Source organism: Rhinopithecus roxellana, chromosome 2 (assembly GCF_007565055.1).
Source record: "Rhinopithecus roxellana isolate Shanxi Qingling chromosome 2, ASM756505v1, whole genome shotgun sequence".
In the NCBI taxonomy this organism is placed as follows: domain Eukaryota; kingdom Metazoa; phylum Chordata; class Mammalia; order Primates; family Cercopithecidae; genus Rhinopithecus; species Rhinopithecus roxellana.
The window spans coordinates 26,077,819-26,090,691 of NC_044550.1; the positions used below are offsets into that span (position 1 = coordinate 26,077,819).

At 36.5% G+C, this 12,873-nt stretch overlaps 1 protein-coding gene across 18 annotated transcripts in view; it reads right to left on the reverse strand.

Annotated features, from left to right (window-relative positions):
* CAMK2D (calcium/calmodulin dependent protein kinase II delta) overlaps positions 1–12,873 on the reverse strand; it is a 324,627-nt gene that overhangs the window by 206,412 nt on the left and 105,342 nt on the right. The window lies entirely within an intron of this gene.

Sequence of the window (12,873 nt, forward strand, 5' to 3'; positions counted from 1 at the left end):
TGACAGTCAAAAATGTTTCCACACATTGTCAAATGTCTCCAGAAGGAAGAGAGAGTAGAGGGGGCAAAATCATCCCAGGTTGAAAACCATTACCTTAAATGAATGATCATCTGTCTTTCTGTGGGGGAAAAATTGTTCCATCTCTTTTCTCTCATCCATATTATGAATATATTCTTAGAAAATGACCAGAAGATGTAATTTAATTTTGAAGGGCAGATTTATATAAGAAATATCAGAAGAAAATGTCACTGGAATAATCAACACATACGAGAATAACATTTGAAAATCATGTTTTATCAGAGTTCTCTTGGAGAGTTCCTAACAAATAAGCTTAAATGCACATTTGGCACTACAACTTTTAAATGAGAAATTATTTGGAAGAAGGCGAATGGCAGAAGGAAAATAACGATCTTCAAAATAGTAACTCATTAGAGCTTTAACAAAATGAAGCCTGTAGGTAAAATTTATAGTCTTCCTACTTAGAGTATAAATTGATATAATGCTATTTAAAATAAGGATAGTTGGATTATTACTGTAAAAAGAAGCCTATACTGCATTTCTGTACATCTCAAAATATTTTGTTCCCAAATATAGTTTCCTTTTATTCATTTAGAATAAAAATTTAGCTCTTTTATATATTAAATGTTTTAAAATATATTCAGAATGAAAGTAATCTAAGAAAATGGCTGTTGTTATTGCTCCTTAAAAAAAAAAGTCAAATTTTTACAAATAAGCATTTTTCATTATTCTGTCTATGGCCCCCTTGGTAATATACTGCTGGGCACGTTCAAATGCTCTCACTATCCCATACATGTAGATGACTCAAAACATATATTCATACTCTCTAGGGTTCTATGTGGTATCCCACATGCAAGTCAGATGGGATATATACACATTAAAGTAGTTGAACCAATGAAAGATACATGTTTGGGAAAGGCACAAGGGACCAGTAAGAAGTGAGCTTTACTTTAGTGGACAGAATGAGGGGGAAACAAGCATCCTAGAAATAAGTGCTCAACCACAGTTAGGTGGTGATGGAGTTGCTACAAACGTTATGTTGCTTTTTCAAAAGATACTTTGAGCACCCAGCATGACTGCTTGGGACTTAGCAGCATTCAGCCTTAGTCTAAGAAAGATGATCACAGTCACCGCTAAGTATTTCCATCCTGGAGAGGATGCCAACATGGTAAGAAGCTTATATCTTCTGCCAAAAAGTGAAAGATCAGAGGTTTGGGTAGTGGCATTTGCGACTTCTAGTCTTCCTTTTTTGTCCATGGTCCCCCATAATGGATACGTTCCAACCCTTAAAAAAATAATGTTTTCAAATCAGTGAAATTTCTAATATCTCCCAATGTTTTTTCCTCCTTTGTTCCCTATTGTCAGTTAAAGGGATCAACATCTTTCTAGTCACACAAACTAGAAACCTCAGAGAAACCTCCTAATCCATCTGCCACAAGTTAATTGCTGTTCAAGATCTGATTCCACAGCAACATCTTTGGTAGCTTTGCCCTCCTTGCAACCCTGTTCCCATTGCTATGGTTGAGGAACTCATCATGCCTTACACCTACATTCACTCCAGAGACTTTCAGATGCTCTTTCAACACCAATTTTTCCTGACACCACATAATTGTGCTTATTACTACTAAATCTGTCCTAAAAAACTGATATAATTATGAGTTGACTAAATAAATCTTAAAGTAATTCTTCATTTTTTCCAGATTAAAAATCAAATTCCTTCCCAGACTCTCCACTATTATTCTCAATCAACTTTTATTTCTGACACACACACATAGTATACCAGTCATTACAAGTTTTCAGTCATTCGAGTGTGACAAAGACTTTTAACTCTATTTTTTTCTTTTGTGGGCCTGTCTTTCTATAATGCTCTTCAGTCCAATCCCTACAACTTTATGGCAAAATTCTGTTCTCCATCCAGTATATTTCAGTTAAGATTCTTAGCTTGTATGTTGGCGCTCCCATGGCACCTGATTAATAGTTTCATTATAGTATATAATCACACTATATTTCAGTTGCATACATAATGATTTGTCTTTTAAAATTATGATATCTTTTTGGTCATTTTTTGGTCTCTTTCATCTTTGTAGTCTACTAGTACTTTAGCTACAACAGAGTTAGCGTTATTTAACTCAATCAAGCTTAATCATTAGAAATAGAAGACAACTGGCCAGGCACGGTGGCTCATGCCTATAATCCCAGCACTTTGGGAGGCCAAGGTGGGCAGATAACCTAAGATCAGGAGTTCGAGACTAGCCTGGCCAACATGGCGAAACTCCGTCTCTACTAAAAATACAAAAATTAGCTGGGTGTGGTGGCACGTGACTGTAATCCCAGCTACTCGGGAGGCTGAGGCAGGAGAATAGCTTGAATGAACCCAGGAGGCAGAGGTTGCAGTGAGCCAAGATCGTGCCACTGCACTCCAGCCAGGGTGACAGAGTGAGACTTCATCTCAAAAAAAGTAATAGAAGACAACTTCCAAATTATATATAGTTTTATTTTTCTTATCTTTCATTTTACCTTTACCCAGATTAATATAATTTTCTTTAATTCCAATATCAAATGTGGACATAAGATGAATCTAACGATTGTTTAAGAAATTAGAGGGCTGGGTGTGGTGGCTCATGCCTGTAATCCCAGCACTTTGGGAGGTCAAGGCAGGTGCATCACTTGAGGTCAGGAGTTCAAGACCAGCCTGGCCAACATGGTGAAACCTCATCTCTACTAAAAATACAAAAATAGCAGAGTGTGGTGGTGCATGCCCATAATCCCAGCTGCTCAGGAGGCTGAGACACGAGAATCGCTTGAACCCAGGAGGCGGAGGTTGCAGTGAGGAGAGATTGTGACACTGCGCTCTAGCCTGGATGACAACAGTGAAACTGCATCTTGAAAAAAAAGAAATTAGAGAAAAAAATAATGGGTGGAAAGAAATTACATTTACATTTCATTTATTATATTTTTCAAAAGATTTCGAAAAAACATTTCTGGATCTAATCAAAATATAATGGGATGTTTCATCACTTCAATTTGAAAGTGAGCATTTTGCTCTAAATGAAAAATAGATAAGACAAAGCACAGCATGTTTTTGGACAAATATCCAACACAAATTCATGTGAATATGCAAAACTACCGATGCTCACGGAAATAATTATGGATGTCTCAAGGAAAGTGTTTACAAAATATGAGATTCTGCACATACATTAGTAATACTAAAATTATATAATTTCTCTAAGCTAGGATTTTTTAACCAATGTTTATAAAATTTTAAAATTATTTCCTGCACTTATTAAAGAATCATATGACTTAATTCAGAGCTATACAGCAACGATACAGTGCAGTATTGAAGAGCACAGATTGTCATGCCAGAATATGCAGGAATGGCCATTTACTAACTGCCTGATCTTGATTAAATTTGTGTAACTTCTTTAGGCTTTAGATTCCTTGCCTGTAAAATGGAGACAAGAATGATATTTGTTTGTTATGAGAATTAAAATAATTAATGCACGGAAAACACTTAGACCAGAGCCTGGTAACACGGTTAACAGTTTTATCATTAGTTCTAGTGGTGAAGTTCTTTGGAATTCCAATCTAATTTTTTTTCTTATTCAGCCTACTTCACATCTTAATATAAGCACTTACCGTAGGCAAATTTATTATCAATGCTACTAGAATAAAGGGAAAAGAGGAACAATTTTTTTTTTTTTTTTGAGACGGATTCTCCCTGTGTCGCCCAGGCTGGAGTGCCGTGGCGCGATCTCGGCTCACTGCCAGCTCCGCCTCCCGGGTTCCCACCATTCTCCCGCCTCAGCCTCCGAGTAACTGGGACTACTGGCGCCCGCCACCGCGCCCGGCTAGTTTTTTGTACTTTTAGTAGAGACGGGGTTTCACCGAGTTAGCCAGGAGGGTCTCGATCTCCTGACCTCGTGATCCGCCCGCCTCGGCCTCCCAAAGTGCTGGGATTACAGGCTTGAGCCACCGCGCCCGGCCCAGAGGAACAATTTTTAAGTGATTAAAAGGTGTTATCACTTCCCCAGCTATCTTCCGGGCTCCCCAGCTACATGAGTTATTCTCCCGGATGGTGAGAAAAGGGAGTGGAGGTGGGATTTTGCACAACTCGAGCCCCAACAAAACAAAGTACTCCTCATGTTTGGCATTATTTTTCTTTCAAATTTCAGTTTAGGGTCAACTTCTGAGCTGAAGAATTACTATAAACTTCCAATACTCTGTTAGGGGATTCTACCCTGAATGTAGTGTAGACAGGGCAAGATGGAAATCAAATAGGCTTAGTAGAATAAATCAAAACTATTTCAGTAAATGTTATGCATTGATAGATCAAAGTGTAATCTATGTACTGTAAGTAAGTCTAAAATGGAAACTGTCCTTCATTTGCAACAGAAGGACTCTTTTTCTCCAGTTTCATGTATAAATCTACCTACTTCTAAAATAACTTAGTGAAGTGGCTTTTTCATTGATACATGGAAAAAAAAAAATTTACAAAGAAACCAGTAACAAATGTACTCAGATTCAAATTCACCAATGGAAAAGATTTTGAAGTATTATCTTGAATATACAACTTTTAATCCAAATTTTGTTTTTAGTAAAATAAGCATTTACTTTAAAAGATGATAAATTTAACTTTCTACCAAGAATTATAAAGAATACATCACTGGCACCATAATGTATAAACAAAGAAAAAAAAAGCTAAAACAGATAATTAGAATTTTTTGAACATATTTATTTGAAGAGAAAAATATATCTCTGTGCTGGTTCTCACATTTATTAAAAGAGAATAATCAATTCTGCAGACAGTAATATATTCTAAGAAGTAATTTGGCCTTCTCACCAAATAATCATAATAAAGAGCTGAGATTTAATCAAGTAAGGTAAATATAAAATAAGATAATTTGGTTTTTGCTACTAAATAGTATTAAAATACTTTTTATCTGTTAGAGAGTCACTAGAGAAAGGAGTTAACAAAAAAAATTACTTGCTCTTGTTTGATTACAAACTATTGTAATTTCCAGGCAGAAGCATCAATAAGGGAGAGGTCACAGAAAAAAACTGCAAGTGTCACTTTCTTAGAATGTTGCTCAATTTCTGATGCCATTGAAAAAGACTTTTAATCATCATTCATAAAACTATTAACTTTGTTTTCTCAGTAGATCAATTAACATTTACTCTGTGTTAACTCTATTCTCCTTTCCAATGTGATTTTGTTTCAAAGGGTTCAAAAACTGGAATATTGGTGCAATAATCACATAAGGCAATTTATTCATTTATAAGTAAATACTGGGAATATTTAAGAGAAATATTTAGTCAGCTTAACCTGTATAATGTGATTGTCTCCATTCCTTACAGAACCTAAGGAACCTAGAAGACAACTGCATTCAGAGAAGGATAAAAAGGCAAAATTTATGGTTAAAATCATCTGTTAAAGACAAAAGAACAAACAAAAAATGACAGTTCATTTTATTTCACAAAAATTTGAGGAATGGTATTTGAGCGAAACATTTCTTGCGAAGACTAAGGAGATCTAAGATTGTGGTTAAAATATTACTTTTACAGGATGACATCTTATCTCCAAGGTCAGCAAAAAGAAGTAATGAAGTGTGCTAAATGAAGTAATATAAAGGTTAGATCAGGGTATGATCTTGGGCATATTACTTCACTACTTAAACCTTCAATTTGTAGAATCCAGGTTGGTCTTAGGTAATTCCTAAGAGCCCTTCCAGTTTTAAATTTTAGGAAAAGAAAATTATATAGATCCTAAATGCCATTATTACTCATAGGAAGGGGAAACATGCTTTCATAGAAAGTAAAGGCTCTTACATATTCTTTAATCTCTACCTGTCAGCACATGAAATTTTATGTACTGTTATATATGTCAAACAATAAAACATCTTCAAGCAGAGCACCTTTTTAAAACACACTGGTTCTACACCAGGGCTAATACACGTGGTAGGTAGCTGTAACTTATGCTCTCTAAAGTGTAAAGGCTTTCTCTTCCTGTATTAGTATCGAAAGTTTTTTAGTTAATGTTTATCTTATGTGAGGGGAGGAATCGATTTGAACCAAAAACAACCTCAAGATGCTCCTCAAAAGGGAACACAAACATTGCTTTTTCAATCTTGCTGCTTCAAGTTAGGTTCCCTAAACACTGTCATCTCTTTACAGAGGCAATCAACAATTTAGGTCTGGCAATATCATTAAAGAACTGTGACTTTGGACAAATCATATACATTTGGAAAATCTTAGCTTTCCTAAATATTAAAACAAAAAAATCAGAGTTTATGCTAGATAATGTAAAAGATCTGCTTTGGAATATTATAATTATCTGATTATGTATAATACATATCATATATTATATACTATATATGACATATATATCATATAAAATATATGATACTTGAAAGTTTCTGAAATATATTTCTCCATTGTTGAATATGCACATCTCAGAAAGATACTACTAAATGCTAAGAAATGAAGTAATTAGTTACTACTTGGTAAGCAGTACCCCATAATAATCTACTGAACTGTTTATTTAAATTAATCGTCTTACGAAGTATATTAACTCCTCACCAAAATAAGATGCATTACCTCATTCTCTCTATTGATTCTTAGAAGGAAATAAAAAAGGCAAATATTTTCTCTGCTTTACAAAGAGAGGAACTAGAACTAGTGAGTGGATGGGATTGTATAGCAAATCACAGAGCAGGCCAGCATCAGAAGAATAAACTGTGGCCCAATGAATCTATAGAGCTTTCCATAAATACTATGCCTCTTATTTTCTGTTACACCTTGTAGTATACGAGTGTGTTTATGCATTTTGGGGTGGGGGGTAGGAAAGTCAGTAGAGAGGAGGTAATCATTGAGCTATTACGTAATCTCAGAAAGGTTAATTCATTCACTGCACTAGGGGTTCCAGGGTATCACTGAAGACTAGATTCCAAAGGGTACATAGCTCTTCCATTTGCTCTCTAGCTACTGAAGTTCATTAAGCCATATTATAATGGGAAACGCTTACCTTATAAATATAGTGTTAATCTACAAATATAAATGTTGCTTCAAACTTTCAAAAAATTATCTTGCTCTTTCTAAAGTCTACACAAAATGTAAATAAAAGTCTTTAGGGAATGGGATAACCCAGCAATAGAATTAATCATCCCATGAACTGCAAAGTTGTCTCAAATGTTGATCTTTTCCCAAATAAAGGCCCATACATGGATATCTTCTCACTTGGGACAATCAGATAAGTCAGATCAAAGTTATCAATATTTTTGCTTATCCTTTTCTGGCCCAGCTGTTTTTGGACTCTTATAGTTGAATTCAATTATTTTTTTTCTTATTTTCCTATTTTCTCTTTACCATTATTTGTTATTTGAGCTTCACCATAAGTTTCAATAAATTCCTCAAATCAAAGACCAAGAATAAAAACAGTATGAATATCAAATAATTTTGAGAATTTGGCTATCACCACAAATATTTTATTTCAATACCTGAAAGGTATTTTTCTCTTACTTATTTGATATATATGTTGACATATAGCTCAGAATTTCTAGCTTACAATAAATTTGTTAATTCCTCAAAGAAAAATAAGCCCATTTTATTAAAATAAAAGGTGAACAGAATGATCAAACATTAACCTAAGCACAAAGTAAGGTGTTCTCCTCAAATTGCTTCAACATCTTAATGTCAACTATAATCTTTCCAGTTTGAGGTTCAAACAAAAATTGCCTGGCTAGAGCACAGCAAAGATGGAGCTTCTTTAAAAATGGGCTGTACTCTGCAATTTGTTGAGCCAAAAGATGCATGGTGCTTTCTTGGATCATGTGGACCACACCAAAGGGAGAACCAGCCTGGACCTGTTTAAATTCTTATCCAAGAAGATGTAGTTGAGGGGTACTCAGCTGATAAGACTAGATTCTGATAGCCTGACTAAACACTATTATCCCTGATTGTGCTCAAGTGACTAGGAAACCATTTTACACAAGCAGACACAGCAAAGCAGATTATGATACACTTTTGCTTAAAATCCTACTATTGGTTTCTCATTGCATGTAGAATGAAATTCAAACTCCCAAATCTAGTTAACGAAACCCTACATGGTTAAATATCTACCTACCCTGTTCAGTGACTCCCTTTCCCTCAAGGCAGTCCATCTACTGGTTTCCCCACTTTTCCCCTAACAAAGAGGGCTCTTTGTGCCTGAAACTCTTTCTCTTTTTCATGATGGCTTCCACCTGTCATTTAGATATCAGTTTAAATGTGACCTCCAAAGATACATCTTGCCTGACAAGCCACTCTAAAGCAGTGACCAAGACTCTCTCCCTAACCAAACATCAGGCAGGTTCCTCTTTTCAACTAGATCTCATCCTTGGGCAATGTCCCTAACCTTCAGAAGCCAGTCTAAATGAAGAATCCTACTAAGTGATTTCCCACCTTTGATATCTGATCAAGGTCTTCATTCTCTACCCTTAATGTCTAAGTCCTTGGCCTGCCTTTAGCAAGAATCTTGTTAGTCCAGTCCAGCAAGAATCTCCCTATCCTTGATGTCTCCTCTTAAAAATCTTCCATCCACTGACACCCTCACTCTGCTCCTTGACTATAAATCCCCAGCTGTCATTGCTGTGCTTGGAATGAAGTTCAGTTCTTTCCCCGATTGCAATAGTACAAAACAAAATCTGTATCAACTTTAACTGGTGTCTGGCTCTGTTTGTTTTTGATAGTAGCCATCCGGTCCCGTGGTATCAAATTACCCTATTTCAATTCTCTGCATAGAACTAATCCTTATGACATTACTATGGTGTTTTCTTTATACACTAGGATGAAAAGCTTGGGAAAAGAGGGGCATCGTCTCTCTGTCACTGTTTCATCACTAGTGCATATAGCCTAGAACAAAGCTTGCCAATGGTTACATACTCAAGAAATTTTGTTGGGTGAGACCATTTTCATAGTATATCTAAAGGGGTATGAAAATGCACACAACAGAATGCTGAAAATTAGCATATATATAAGATTTATTATAAAAAGGAAAAATTGAATAAATCAAATATTAAACGTTGAGCTCTCCAGTTTCTTCTTTATACAATGTTGTATTTTCCAAATTTTCCACTAACTGTATTGCTTTTAAAATCAGAAAAACATAAAAAATAACACATGAAAAAAGTAGTTTAATGAATCGCCATTTTCAGTTGGTTTAAAATGTGTTTTTCTGGGAGAAACCTTTTACTTGCTGCAAGTTTTCAAGATTATTGATTCTGTGCCAAGAGAAAGACACATGCAAATATAAAAATGAAACAAGCACCTTTTCACAGGGGAAAAGACTTGTCAAAAAGAGTTATTTCCTTCCTTGAAGTTCTAAAACCTAGCTGATTTTAAAACCAAGCAAATAATAAAATAGAGAAAAGGGAGAAGAGGATAAGAGTCTGATATTACTTAGACATCATATTACCTATGTCAGGGAAATCAAGAGCAAATGCTGTTTTCCCTATGTAATCTGATTCAGTCATGATTGAGTACTAGTGATTCATGTGGTGCTGTTAACTAGTGAGATGATCTCTCGACAGGAACTGCAGTACTCCCCACATAACCTTGGGTTCAACTACTCTCCAATGCATTTGCAGATGTCCACTTATGGCATCTGTCTTTAAAACACTCCTCCTTTGTTGGCTGTTGCTTACTATTTTATGACAGTCACTGTTGTTATGGAGGTTGTTTTAAAATCGTTCTTTACATGAATAAACACAACACTGTCAGATTACATGGCATGGAGATTCATCAGTTCAGGTAAGATAAAATGAAAAAGAACTCATCCCTATTTCTCTCATTAGATAAAAAGCTTTGGTGGAATCTACTGACCTTATGGCCCTTATGCAGGCTGTTTGTTCCCTCTGCCTACAATGTTCCTCCCCGCCCCCACCCCCACCCCGGGGAGCCAAATGACTTCCTTCCTCCCATCTTTTAGGTCTTCATTCAAATGTATTTCACCTTCTCTATGAAATGGTCCTGACCAACTATTTAAAATTGGAATACTCCAACACCCTGCATTTCCCTCTCTGCTTCCTATTTTTCCTCCATAGTTATCACCATCTAACACCCAGTGCTTTGTTTACTGTCTGTCTCCCCCAAAAATGCAAGCTCCATGAGGGCAGGGATATTGGTCTGTTTTGTTCCTACTATACACCTAGAAATGTAACTTGTTGAGTGAGTGAATGATATAGATGAATTTGCCAGTGTTATAATTTTTGAGATTATGTCTCATAAATTTAATCCATCTATGACTTATACCCTGAGATAAAGGATCACTTGAAATCTCTCTCGTGGTTAGAAATGGGTCCTAAGGTTCAAGGACCTAAAATTATCACAGTTCCTTTTTGTTTGGACGAACGGAGGTAAGATTGGCGCACTTCTGGGTTCTTCATCACCAACTTTTCCCGCGCGCGCGAAAATGCAGCCGTTGCCCGGGAAGGTGCAGACCAACCGAAGAGACCAAGATTTACCTGGTCGCACCTGCGGAATGCCCCCCGACACGCGGTGCCCTGCCTATTGCCCTCCCACTCCTAGAAAAGCCGCTCCCGGCCAGCGCCCAGGGCGGACTTCCCAGGCCCCCACTCCTGTAGGGACTGCAGGAACTCTGCCTGAGAGCTCACCGGGGGACTCTCTTGGCCTCCTTTGCTGGAGGCCGACAGACCTCTCCCTACCCACCTACTTCCCTGAAGCTAGGTGACCAAAATAAATTTGCAGTTTTGCTCCTACCCTTGCCTACCCGCTGGTTCTTTTGTGCCCGCTCTGGTGGTCTTAGAAAAACAAATCACTTTTGTACTCCTGAAATCTTAAAAGATGGAAGAAAACCTCCAGTGAGGTAACCAAGGAATTATGACCTTTGGCTGTTATGGATCCCCGAAAAAAGATGTACACTGGGTCAGAAGGTGCTGATGATGCTATCTAGGTCACAAAGGTTTAGAACTTTCCCCAGCATACTTTCTCTTTTTATAAGTTTAGTCTGCATGTAGTGTCAGAATGAAAAGAGTTCTTGTTTTAGCTTGGCAGTTTTTCGAATGTTTGACTTTGGTATCCTAGAGGAAATGGAAGAAACTAGTTTCATTATTCATAAAAATTGAGTCTCATAGGAGGACCCGATACAAACCAAACCAAACCAAAACAAACAAATAACAACTTTCTGCACAGGAATTGCAAGTTCACTAAACAAAGATTTGATTTTATCTTAAACCTGAGCAAGAGAAGTAATCTTTGAACTATCTATAGTGGTTCATTGGGTAATTTCTCTTTAGCCAATGTTATGGGCAAATGATGTCCTCCCAAAATTCCTGTGTTGGTATACTAACCTTGATACTTCAGAATGTGACTGTATTATTTGTATATAAAGTGTCTAAAGGGATAATTAGGTGAGAATGAGGTTATCAGTGTGGGTCCTAATCCAATATGACTGGTGTCCTTACAAGAAGAAATGAGGACACAGACATCATACAGAGGAAAGACACAGGGAGACGACAGCCACCTACTTGCTTAGGAAGGAAGTCTCAGAAGAAACCAAACCTGACAACACCTTCATCTTAGATTTCTGGCTTCCAGAGCTATGAGAAAATAAATTTCTGTTGCCTAAACCACCCAGTTTGTGGTACTCTGTTACTGGCAGTCTTAGCAAACCAATACAGCCAAACAAGAAATGCCATAAATTTTTGTCAGAAAAAAATGCTTGTAAAGAGGTAGATTTATATGTCAGAGTTGTTTTGTTCTCTCCTCAAACCAGAAGGTTCCTTTTAGTCAGCTGGCAGTATGTTTTGTTCCTACTATACACCTAGAAATGTAACTTGTTGAGTGAATGAATGATATAGGTGAATTTGCGACTGTTACAATTTTTTTTACCCATAGTAGCCACTCACTTAAGACCCTAAGATGCACCCACTAAGTGCAGGATACTAAAAACATCAAAGCAGGAATAGAAATTGAATGCTCCTACACATAAAATTAAAACACCTGTAAACTTTTCAGTTAAAGATTTTGCAAATTCTACATCACTGTTACCCCTTTTCTCACTGCTTCCAAATCAGAAATACTTAGGTTAACAATAAAATTGAGGGAGCTGGGACAGTAACATTCTTCCAAAATAATCAAACCTATTATCACAGAATCTAGTTTACACATATTTCTGGATTTACTTTTTCTTTCCTGTGTTTTTCTTCTTTGTTCCTTACATTCATCACTTTTTAAAAATTTTGAAAACAGTCATGCTATTTTATAATTCATGAGAGATATATATTCTGAAGTCCTTTTACTATTTCTGGAATCAAATCAGTAACTATAAGGTGAACTTTTTTGTTTTTGGAGACAAGGTCTCATTCTGTCACCCAGGCTGTCTGCAGTGTATGGCTCATTGCAGCCTCAACCTCCTGGGCTCAAGCGATCCTCCCATCTCAGCCTCTCTAGTATCTTGGACCATACATGCACACTACCACATCCAGGTAATTTTTTCAATAGTTTGTAGAGTTATGGTCTTGCCATATTGCCCAGGCTGGTCTTGAACTCCTAGGTTCAAGCGATCCTTCTGCCTCAGCCCTCCAAAGTGCTGGGATTATAGGCATAAGCCACCGCACCTGGCCTAAAGTAAACTTTTAACAGAATATATGGAATGTAATTGAGCTGACTAAAGTGATGACATAAAATCCTGTCTTTCCATACTTCAGCAGCAGTAGCTGAGCAATTCTTAAAGACACATAAAAGCACTATTCAAGTGAGACCTTATATTATTTTTTAAAGTGTTTATACATAATCATAAACTTTTGAAAATATATATATATATATAACTTCAAAAAATTGTTATACTGGTTTCATTTTTAC